This window comes from Sphaerodactylus townsendi, linkage group LG04 (assembly GCF_021028975.2).
Source record: "Sphaerodactylus townsendi isolate TG3544 linkage group LG04, MPM_Stown_v2.3, whole genome shotgun sequence".
NCBI classification, from domain to species: Eukaryota; Metazoa; Chordata; class Lepidosauria; order Squamata; family Sphaerodactylidae; genus Sphaerodactylus; species Sphaerodactylus townsendi.
This window is the reverse complement of record NC_059428.1, coordinates 5,688,018-5,700,573: the sequence shown is the minus strand read 5'-3', so window position 1 is coordinate 5,700,573 and position 12,556 is coordinate 5,688,018.

Genomic DNA, 12,556 nt, shown 5'->3' with positions numbered 1-12,556 from the left:
AAGCTTCTTAATAATTGTCTAAGGGTTTATTGAATATTAGAGTATTCGAATATTAGAATATCAGGTAAAAAAATCCAAACTTCACATACACGCTACAGGGGTCAGTGCTATCAGTCACAGACCAGGAAAGGGATTTGGGCGTCTTAGTTGATAGTTCCATGGGAATGTCAACTCAATGCATGGCAGCTGTGAAAAAGGCAAACTCTATGCTGGGGATCATTAGGAAAGGAATTGATAATAAAACTGCAAGGATTGTCATGCCCTTATATAAAGCAGTGGTGCGACCGCACTTGGAGTCCTGTGTTCAGTTCTGGTCGCCACATCTCAAAAAGGATATCGAAGAGATAGAAAAAGTGCAGAGAAGGGCAACGAGGATGATTGAGGGACTGGAGCACCTTCCTTATGAGGAGAGGCTGCAGCGTTTGGGGCTCTTTAGTTTGGAGAGGAGACGTCTGAGGGGGGATATGATTGAAGTCTATAAAATTATGCATGGGGTAGAAAATGTGGACAGAGAGAAATTTTTCTCTCTTTCTCACAATACTAGAACCAGGGGGCATTCATTGAAAATGCTGGGGGGGGGGAGAATTAGGACTAATAAAAGGAAACACTTCTTCACGCAACGGGTGATTGGCGTTTGGAATATGCTGCCACAGGAGGTGGTGAGGGCCACTCACCTGGATAGCTTTAAAAACGGCTTGGACAGATTGATGGAGGAGAAGTCGATCTCTGGCTACCAATCTTGATCCTCCTTGATCTCAGATTGCAAATGCCTTAGCAGACCAGGTGCTCAGGAGCAGCAGCAGCAGAAGGCCATTGCTTTCACCTCCTGCAGGTGAGCTCCCAAAGGCACCTGGTGGGCCACTGCGAGTAGCAGAGTGCTGGACTAGATGGACTCTGGTCTGATCCAGCAGGCTAGTTCTTATGTTCTTATGTTAGAGACACTGGTACGACAGTACCATCAAACACTCCTGAGTGTTTTGCTTTAGTTGCCTAACTTTTGAGCAACCAACACTTTCATTATGGGGGATCTACCTGGAGGTTGGAGACCCCAAAGCTCTTGCCCCCCCCCAACACAGGGATGGGCTGATAAAACAAGCTGTCGTGCTGGCCCTTGACTCTCGTAAACCCTCCTGTGAGTTCTCAATTCACGGAGCGCCCTTCTCTGCCACGCACCCTTAGGGGATGGGCGAGGTATAAATATAAGAAATAAATAAATGCCTCATCAAGGTCACATCTGCGCTCGGCTCCTGCATGAACCTCTGGAAACGGAGCTCGCATTTGACTAACTACGAAACACACGGCCTCAAACCACAGGCCCAGCCCAAGGGTTTCTTGTACAGGGAAATGACCTCCAAGACCTCGGCATGAAGTCACTCTTGGGCAGGCAGACGAGGTTTCCACCAGCGTGACGGGCCCTTCAGACGCATCCTTTGCCAAGAACAACGGGCTTTTCTTTCGAAACCAGACCTTCCCCTATCAGGCCAGTCTCAAAAGGTTCTGATTGCCCCATATCCTGCTTTTGTACCACTCCTGGCACGGGAAGACACAGGAAATCAAAGGACCATAAGTTTGTGTGTGATAAGTGCTATCAAATTGCTTCCAACTCACGGTGACCCTATGAATCAATGCCCTCCAAAACATTCTGTTGTTTCCAGGTTGCTCAGGTCTTGCCAACTGAGAGCTGTAGAGTCTTCTTTTCATGCAGCCTTCAACCTTCCCCTGCAATATTGTTTTTTTTAAACACTCTTTGGCCCCTTCCGCACATGCAAAATAATGCGTTTTCAAACCACTTTCACAACTCTTTGCAAGTGGATTTTGCCATTCCGCACAGCTTCAAAGAGCATTGAAAGCAGTTTGAAAGTGCATTATTCTGTATGTGCGGAATGAGCCTTTGTCTTCTGACTGTATGGCCCTTTCCCCACTCACTGTTTGCTGCGCGCTACTCTCGCCCAGTAGCACGGGGTCCAACTGCACTCCCCACTACAGGGGCGGCTACAACGCAGCTGCCCCGACTCTGCTGCTTGCGCCCCCTCAGCGGGGGTCATTCTGGCGCTGCTGGCGGCCTGATGACCCCGTGCAGGGCGTGGGGCAATGGGAAGCCCGAGGAACACGACCCTCGGGCTAAAAAGGTCCTGGACCAGACGAAACGGACGTCATTTTAAAAGTGGGGAAACGGCCTATGACCATACTAGGGGACTGTTCAGGCTTGGTTTGATCTGGAACTCAATGATTTGGGGCGGGTTTGTTTTGTTCTTTGACCTTTTTGAGTGACTTCTGTATCTCATCCAACACCACATTTCAAAGGAATCTACTCTCTTCTTGTCAACTTTCTTCATTGAAGTCCAACAAAAAACTGGAATAGCGGGTCCAGAGGAGGGCAGCAAAATGAGTAAAAGGTCTGGGAGGAAATCCGGTTCCCCTCGAGAGACTTCTAGGGAGGCTACAGGGATGATGGGAACTGTAGTCCATAACAGGGGATGCTGGCAGGGAATGATGGGAACTGTAGTCCATAACATCTGGAGGGCGGCGAATTTGACACCTATGTCCTATGCTATAGACTCTGCCTTCTGAAACATCTGTTTCTTGCAAGGCACTGATCTCTGGAAATCAGCTATAATTATGGGGATCCCAAGGCCCCACCTGGAGGTTGGCAACCCTAAACTTCCACCAGCCAAGACTTCTAACGTTCTGCCCTTTACTGATTCAGTCGGACTGGCCTTCCCTTGTGAAACTCACGGCTTTGACGTGGCTTCCTGTCCTCATGTCCCATTTCCTGTGAGACCCGACCCCTCCCCTGTGATTCTCAGACACGTGCAGCTTCAAATAAATCCAGTTTGGCTTTCTGCTTCATGTCTTCCCAGATGTTGTGAACCAGCCAATTAGGAGAACTGCCTCCGCTCCCCCTGCGTACAGCTTACATTAACACATTTCCAAGAAGTGGGCGCTATTGAGGCTTAGATAAGCATTTCTCTGTTTCCTGCTAATCCTCCGGAGAGCCACGATGCGTCTCCAGACCCTTATCACGGACAATATATCTTTTCTGAGGTTCTCATTCTACTGTGGGACCTACCAAATAACCCAGAATTCCCAAGACGGTTAGGGTGCAGCCTGTTGTCGTGTTTTTTCACCTTCTGGTAGAAAATGTATACTGCCCCTAAATGTGGAGGCTCCATCTTTAGCTAGCCACTTCCCAAGGGATCAGAACTAAAGGGTTATTATTTTGAAAACACACATGGCCCATGTGGAGAGCCAGAGTGGTGGTTAAGAGCAGGGGGATTCTAATCTGGAGAACGGGTTTGTTTCCCCACTCTTTCTCATGAAGTCTGCTGGGTGACCTTGGGCCAGGCACAGTTCTCTCTGAACTCTTTCAGCCCCACCTACCTCACGAGGTGCCTATTGTGGGGAGAGGAAGGGAAAGGAGCTTGTAAGCCACCTTGAGTCTCCTTACAGGAGAGAAAGGTGGGATATAAATCCAAACTCTTCTTCTTCTTACATAAGAGTAGCCATACTGGATCAGACCAGAGGTCCGGCTAGTTCTGGAGTCCCCAGCCTATCTGAGCCAATGAGCATGGTGGGCTGAGGAACAAAATGGCTGCCACAAAATGGCTGCCAAAGGAGGCAGAATCAGCCACCAAACAATTGCCACAGTTCAGCATCAGTAAGACAGCGGATCCCTAGGGCCGTGGTGGCGAACCTTTGGCACTCCAGATGTTATGGACTACAATCCCCATCAGTCCCATTGGCCATGCTGGCAGGGGCCGATGGGAATTGTAGTCCCTAACATCTGGAGTGCCAAAGGTTCGCCGCCACTGCCCTAGGGTGTGGCGGAAGATGATGCCAAAGCAACCTTTTGAGAAATCTGAACAGCCAATCAGAAGCCTTGCTGGGCAAATTATCTGAGAGCATTAAAGCAGGCAGATCTTTCACTTGCTTCCTAAAATGTTCCAGAAAGCTTCAACCCCCCCTCCCGCCCCAGTAAAGATTAGTTCTTTAACTGCAGAAATCCAGGCGATGACCCCCTCCTACAATGGTAATTCAGTGATTGGAATCTCTTCAGCATATTTCTACATGATTCACATTGATGTAAAGCTTAGGGGAATTTGTGAATTTTTTTTTTGTTTTAAAAAAAGGTTATACCGCCAAACGACACCCACCCACAATCTTTCTGATGTTCACACTTTCCTCTCGTTTTTTTTGAAGCGTGAATCAACCGCTCTCCGGCTGCTTCAGCCGACTCTCGCGTCCTAAACCTTTAACAGACCTCGTTCCAATTCGCACATTATCATTCGTCTTCAGATAGCCACAGAAATGTATGCCTGTGCGTTTTTCTTATAAACATCTCCGTTCGGCCGGCATATTTCTGCAGGTTTTCCCTCACCCCTCGGACGCACAGGTGTCAAACTCGCGGCCCTCCAGATGTTATGGACTACAGTTCCCACCATCCCCTGCCAGCATGATGCCGGTGTAACCTCAGCTTGTGGGTTCTGTGGGGCAGTACTTGGAAGGAGTTGCAAAGAACCAAATTTAAACAAAACAGTTTACTTCTCTTTACAAATAACATTAAACATCCCAACATTTAACATTTACAATTTCAAGGTCCTGTTCTGAGTTTGCATTTCAAAGTCCTTCTAGTTACAGTCTACTGATACTGCCAAGTCCAATTCTTCTTTGCAAGTGGGTTGGCTCCTGAAGACTCCAAGGGGTTGATGAACAGGATGCAACATGATGAAGGTTTCCAGGAGAACTCTCACCCATTACAACCACAAAATAAACCCTTAACAAGGTGTTAAGGGCTTATAGAAATCAAGGTCCGAGTCTGGTAGCCTTGTCTTCTCCAAAGAGCTCTGCAGCCTTTCTGCTGCTCTGAGTCTCCACCACCTTACTGGTCAACCCATTCTGGGCATGGGGGTCACACCGGCAGGGGATGATGGGAGCTGTAGTCCATAGCATCTGGAGGGCCGTGAGTTTGACACCTGGAGTTTGCACAAAAGCACTCTTAAAATGACAGGATCAGAGTACTTCTTTTGTAAAACTGCTCACGGGACAAGAACCTTTCGGACCTGCGGCGTAGGCCAAAATACAGAGCAGAATGGTGACCGCCAACTCAAGGTTGAGAAATTCCTGGAGATTTGAAAATGGTAGCTGGGGAGGGTGAGATCTCTAACAGGGTAGGAAGCCGTAGATGTCATCCGTGGAGTTGTCAGGAATGGCCAACTCAAGAGTTGGGATTTTCTAGGACACTGATGCCGAACCTTTTTAAGACCGAGTGCCCAAACTGCAACCCAAAACCTACTTATTTATTGCAAAGTGCCGAACAAAAGCCGCGGCAATTTAAACGCCTTGAATACAAAGATGCAGGTTTTAGTTTTAGAAAAAGCGGTTGAAACTCAGAGGGCGTGCGTTACTTTTCGAGATTAAGCGAATTGGTGGTAGTCGGTGACTTTGCTTTGAAGCAACCGTGCAACTCTTCCCAGCGAGTGAATCCACGACCCTGGGGAGGAGGTTTTACTCAGAAGCGAAGCCCATTGCCAGCAGCCGAGCTTACTCCCCAGAAATTAAAGGATTGCACTTTTGTTTCTTTGCATACGACAATCAGTGGGGTTTAACAGCGCTTAACCACTGCTTCCCCAAAACTAGGTCTTAAGTTTAATGCTAATAATGCTAATAATTGAGCCCAGGCCAGCCTAGATGTGTGTATGTGGGACTCTGTTTGTGTTATTGCGTATAGAGGGCGGACTCTGAGTGCCACCCGTGCCATAGGTTCGCCATCACTGTTCTATGGGATCAGTAGGTCCCACCTGGAAGGTCTGGAATCCATGCCCTACAAGGAGAGACTTAGGGAGCTGGGGGTGTTTAGTTTGGTGAAGAGAAGGTTAAGGGGTGACATGACAGCCATGTTTAGATATCTGAAGGGATGTCATGTTGGTGAGGGAGTAAGCTTGTTTTCTGCCTCTCCAGAGACTAGGACCAGGAGTCATGGGTTCAAGGTGCAGGAAAAGAGATTCCACCTAAACATCGGGAAGAACTTCCTGACAGCTGTTTGACAGTGGGATGCAGTACCTTGGAGTGTGGTGGAGTCTCCTTCTTGGGAGGTTTTTAAAGAGAGTCTGGATGGCCATCTGCCAGGAGTGCTTGGATTGTGTGTTCCTGCATTGTAGGGGGTTGGACTTGATGGCCCTTGGGGGTCTCTTCCAGCTCTATGATTCTGGAGGCTGGCATCCCAATCTCTGGGCCTGACCTGGAGGTTGGCAACCATAGCGGGAAGGGAAAAGGTACCCCCACCATTTCTCCATTCGTGCTCTTTTGAGGTTATTCAGAACTTCCCAAGGCTGTTTCTCATTAAAAGAAAAGGATTGGGGGGTGGGGGGAGGGAGGTACAGGCTTAGCCATGAGTCACAAGCCTGCAAAAGATCTGGAGAAAGTGTCCAGGGGCGCGGGGGAGCGTGGTAGCCAGACATCGTTCCCCCAGAGGAATTTCGTCCCTGGCAGAGGCGCTGCCTTCCCTGCTGGATTCCAGAAGGACGGGATTAACAGAGGGCCTGCTCTGGGACTCTCCTTTCTCTGCACAGCAGCCCATTCAGAGAAGCTCAGATGTACTTTCCAAATGATAAAGAACTAAAACACAGCTCCTCCACAACCCATTCTGCCCTTGAAGAGGCCTTTCAGCAGCTGAACCAGAGGTGGGATCCAGCAGGTTCTCACCAGTTCCCGAGAGTGGGTTACTAATTATCTGTGTGTGCCGAGAGGGGGTCACTAATTGGGTCCGCTTTTCCGTTAGAAATCCCATTAGGTCCCAAAATCATAAAGTCCTGTTGTTTCCTATGTGGCTGGTTAGCGAAGGCAGAAAACAGGATCATTCTCTCCGTTGGGCTGTTTCAAAGGCTTACATGACTTTTAGAAATGTGGATTCAAGTTCCTATAGTTTAAGGAAAAGTCTCCTTCTTTGATTTGTAGCAAAACAGCAAGTTAAGTTATTTGGAAGTATTAAATTGTTGACGAGGCCTGAGTCAATTAGAGGAGAATTAGTTGTATTTCTAAAATGGGAGGCGATAGGACTTGCTCATATTCGAAGTCTAAATTAAGGACAGAAAGATGCCAGCTGGAAATTAGGAACTTGTTTTTACAGTAAGAGTTTTTTACAGTAACAGAGAAATTATTAATGCCCCGCCCCCGGAATGCCCGGCCACGCCCCCGTCGTGCCCTGCCCAGCCCCATTGGCGCTACGCCACTGTTTGAATCTCACCACCATGGGAACCTGTTACTAAAATTTTTGGATCCCACCACTGAGCGGAACCATGGATCAATTGAAGGTGTGGTGGGACGCATCCTGCGCAGGGGCATTTCCAGCATCTGGGCTCCAGGCGCCTCCTGCTGCTCATTGGGGCAGCGGGAACAAAATGAGGGAAAGCGGCCTAGACCCGTGTCCCCAACGTAGCACCCGTGAGTCCCATGATGCCCGTCGACATCTTTCCCAGAGTCTGGCAAGAGGGGGGTGGCCAAGTAGGGCTTTTGCCCAACAAGAGTTCTAATTAGCCATTGGAGATTTGATTGGCTGTGCAATTTTTGTTAAATGTTGCTCTGAGAGTCAGCGTGGTGTAGTGGAGAACAGCGGCAGACTCTAAATGGGTGAACCGAGTTTGTTTCCCCTCTCCTCCACATGAAGCCTGCTGGGTGACCTTAGGCTAGTCCAGTGGTTCTCAACCTTCCAAATGCCGCGACCCTTTAATACAGTTCCTCGTGGTGACCCCCAACCCTAACATTTATCCATTTTGCAGATGGAGAACACTGATGCAGAGAGTCTTAGGTGACCCCTGTGAAAGGGCCGTTCGACCCCCAAAGGGGTCCCGACCCCCCAGGTTGAGAACCACTGGGCTAGTCACAGTTTTCTCAGAAGTCTCTTAGACCTGCCTACCTCACAGGGTGTTTGTTGTGAGGGGGGAAGGGAAAGGACTTTGGAAGCCCCTTTGAGTCTCCTTACAGGAGAGAAAAGGAGGATATAAATCCAATTCTTCTTCTCATTGCAGCCTCGTTCATTCTGGAAGTTCTTACTGGAAATGACAAAGGTAGCTCTAGGAATTGCCAGGAAATCTATAATAAAACCCAGGGCTTAGCACCCATAACATGATGTCATGGCATCGCAACAATGCTCTAGGACAGGGGTCTTCAAACTATGGCCCTCAAGATGTTCACAGACTACAATTCCCATGAGCCCTACCACTTGGCCATGCTGGCAGGGGCTGATGGGAATTGTAGTCCATGAACATCTGGAGGGCCATAGTTTGAAGACCCCTGCTCTAGGAGCTCCCCATATCTCTAATGTTTTTACCATAGAGATTTGAGAAATTATAGAACATCACCACAACGTCCCTGCTTAGGTACATAACCAGAAGTGACGTCACGGCGGCACATGGCACACATCACTATTCCCCACCCCCAAAAGCTCCCAGGAGTTCTGCAATGGGCTTTGAATGCGCAGTACTGCCACTCTAGCAGATTATTCACTGGTGCTTGGCCCTGCAGCGAGGGCCAGTTTCCTCCGGGGCAGAGATTTCTGTGATCTCACTCGCAGCTACTCGCGGCTACGAAGATTCTGGAAGCCCCGTGGTAAGCGAGGGCAGGGAAACCTCAATATTTCCCCTCGCTTCGAGGTTTCAGTCCTTTCCCCACCCCTTTTTAGCCCTTTAAATGTAACATTGATATTTCTTATATCAATATTGTGTGGGCTGCTATCATTTTGGGGTTTTTTAGGGAAATGCTAGCCATCAGCCCCTGCGAGAAGTGTGAAAATTGTGTGTGTTATTGTGTGTGAGCCAGAACCGAGAGCTTCGATGCAGCAGTTAGCGAGGAAGTCTGACTCCAAGAAGGCCTAAATTCCAAATTTAACTTACTCTTCACGCCCTCCTCCAGCTTCAGCCTCAGCTATTAAAAAACAACAACTGAATGGAAAACTCACTGGTGTCCTTTTACGGCTGTGCTTATAGAGGAGTGTCTTAACCTCCTGCATCTGTGTATGGTTCTCCAGTTGTGGCAGAGATGGGAAAGAGCTCCAAAGAGGGTGATCACTACTGCACAGAGGATTATCGAAGGCTGCCCTCTCCCCTCCTTGGAAGGAACTCTATATAATTCCGAAGCCTAGAATTAGGAAAGCCCAAAATATTCTGAAAAGGAGACCCGTCTCATCCAGCACACTCTCTTTTGAAGACTGTTACCATCCGGCCCGGAGGCCGATACAGGTCTATCAAAAGCTAGGACAAAAGAGGCTTAGAGACAGCTTCTACTCTAGAGCTGTGGCGATGCTGAACTCTAAGTGAAAACTTCATCGTGTTGTTGATGTGGTTGGGGCTGTGTAGGGATGGATGGAGGAAGGGGGAAGTGAGGATGGGGTATGAGTCTGAAATTGTGTACATCGAGGAATGCTGCTGTAAATTTCATTGTGCGTGCACAATGACAATAAATGCTTATGCTTATCTGCAGCATGACAATGCTAATAATCCAGGTCTACCTGTCAGGGCTGTTGTCGGTGACATGCTTTGAACGGCACATGGCTCTGGCGCCCTGCCTCGCGTTTCCTGCTTTTGAAAGCTCTCTTTTGAAGAGGTCGTCTTTGCTTCCGAAGGAGCAATTGAGACCAGATGCCGTTTCCAGTCCACCCCCTACCCCCCACCCCCCCCTGCAGACAGTCTGCATCCTGTTGTCAAGAAACCATCTTTGGATTCCAACCCTGAAATGTGTTATTTCCCCCTGGCAAAGATCTAAGATGGATTTCCGCGTAGCTAACTGCCCAGAGAATGATTTGTTATTGTTCCTTCGGAGAGGCTGTTAGCTGCACCGGCATGGCATAGGTTCTCAGTTTCCCTTTCGCGGCAGGGAATTACGGCTGAAGCGTTTGAGCCGCATATGTATATTAAAAGCACCATCAGTGCTTTCACGCTGATGCCACCTACTAATATAAATTCAATAGGGCCACCCTTCCTGGGTTTTCTCTTTTCTGCTGCCATTTTCCATGCCTCTGTGCTATTCCTAAACTTTCCCCAAGAAGAAGAAGAAGAAGAAGAAGAAGAAGAAGAAGAAGAAGAAGAAGAAGAAGAAGAAGAAGAAGAAGAAGGAAGGGAGGGAGGAGGGAGGGAGGGAGGAGGGAGGGAGGGAGGAGGAGGAGAAGGAGGAGTTTTAGTTTATATCCCCCCTTTCTCTCTATAACTGGAGACTCCAAGGGACTTACAATCTCCACTCCCGAAAACCGACACCACCCACCAGAATTAGGTGAGGGCTGAGAGAGAACTCAAGAAGCTGTGACTAGCTAAGGTCACCCAGCTGAAACGTTAGTAATGGGAGTGCACAGGCTAATCTGAATTCCCAAGATGAAGCCTCCACGAAACTCCAGCAGGCCGAGCTGGGAATAAAACCAGGTTCCTCCAGGTGGAGTACGCGGAGATACCAACCTCCTACGCCACTGACACCATTCTATTGCGACTCTGTTCCCCCTAGCCCAGTGAGGGTGAACCTTTTCGAGACCGAGTGCCCAAATTGCAACCCAAAACTTGCTTATTTATCACAAAGTGCCAACACGGCAACTTAACCTGAATACTGAGCTTTTAGTTTGGAAAAAAACAGTTGGCTCCGAGATGTGCGTTACTCCGGAGTAAGCTTGTCCGTAGTCGGTGGCTTTGCTTTGAAGCAACCGTGCAACCCTTCCAACGGGTGAATCACGACCCTAGGAGGGTTTACTCAGAAGCAAGCCCCACTGCCAGCAACCGAGCTTACTCCCAGGTAAAGGATCTCACCAGTTCTTTTGCATGAAAATCAGTAGGTTTTAACAGCACTGAACAGGGGATTTGCTACGCTGCTTCCCAAAGAAAACTAGGTCTTGGGACAATGCTAATGATCAAGTGATCCAGCGGCTGAGGCCAACCTAGATGTAAAGGGACAGGGGTGGGGGCGGCGACTCTATTTCTGTAGCATACAGAATGCGCTCTGAGTACCACCTCTGCTTTCCCGTGCCATAGGTTTTATATCCGTACCCTACTTCCCTTTATTTTTATCAGTTCTGGATTTCCAAGGGTTGTTCAAAGCGTTGAATATTATTACAATGGAGAACCCGCGCATCGAGGCATTCAAAGCGCACTTCAATTCTATAAAGGAGCAGCGGTAAGGCATTAGAGGTTAAGAGCTTGTATATCTTATCTGGAAGAACCGGGTTTGATTTAGCTCTGCACAGAGCTGTGGAGGCAAATCTGGAGATATCAGATTCAACCTGTACACTCCCAAACATGCCAGCTGGGTGACCTTGGGCTAGTCACAGCTTCTCAGAGCTCTCTCAGCCCCACCTCCCTCACAGGGTGTTTGTTGTGAGGGGGTACGGGCAAGGAGATTGTCAGCCCCAAAGTCTCTACCAGGAGAGAAAGGGGGGATATAAATCCAAACTCTTCTTCTTTCTTCTACAAACAGCTGAAAAAAAGAGAGAAAACCCCCCCTCGCAGGCTGTTCAGCGAAGAGCGTTTTGAGTAGGCGAATTGAACAAATGAGGGGAGGAGCGTTGAAAACATTTTACCACCAAAGCGGTCACGGAAGCGTTTTAGGTGACAGCAGGTAGAGAGGGCCGTAGCCTCTGCTTCCCGACGGCTGGCATCTCTTTCCTGTTGCCCGTAACCTGAGGCATTCCCAAAACACTATGTAGCTTTAGAGGCTAGAAGAACCTTGTTTCGTTTGAACAAAAACAGAAGAAGAGACTCGTTCAAAAATAACGACGATTTCTATTTCACGTCTCGATCTGTCGGCCGATCATCTGCCGCTGTTTAATCCTCACAACGACCTTGCGAGATAGGTTAGGTTGAGAGGTCTCGGCTGGCACAAGGATATCCAACAAGCTTCATGACATTTCCTCATCCCAAGAAAGGAAGCCGCCATTTTCTCTTCCTGCTTTGCAGCTGGCTAGGTGGGTCCCGGAAGTGATGCCTGTTGGCTCCTGATGGGGGATACGATCCAAGCTTGCGCGGTGCACCTCCATACCTGCCTCCTTCTATAGCCCCAAAGAAAATGGCCAGAGAACCGGCTCTGTGTAAAATAGGGATCTGGGATCCAGCACCCTAACCACTCCCCTACACTGCCTATTCAATTTTTACGGGACAGTACTTCTATGCTCAGAGAGCACCACAATACAACAACACACCCAACAATACACACAACCTTTCCACCCCTTTCCTCTTGTTAGTGGAAAGCCCGGTCAAGTTGCCAGGTGACTTATGACAACCCCTCATGGGGTTTTCAAGGCAAGAGAATTCAGAGGCGGTTTGCCCTTGTTTACCTCTTCGCAGCAACCCTGGACTCCCTTGGTGGTACTAACCGAGGCCAGCCCAGCTTAGCTTCTGAGACCTGACAAGACTGAGCTAGCTTGGACCATTTAGGTCAGGGCAAGAGATGAGTAGAGTAGTTTGCCCTTGCCTGCCTCTACACAGCAACCCTGGACTTCCTTGATGGTCCCCCGTCTAAGTACTGAATAGGGCCGACCCTGTTTACCTCCCAAGATCTGATGAGATTGGGTCAGCCTGGGCCATCCAAC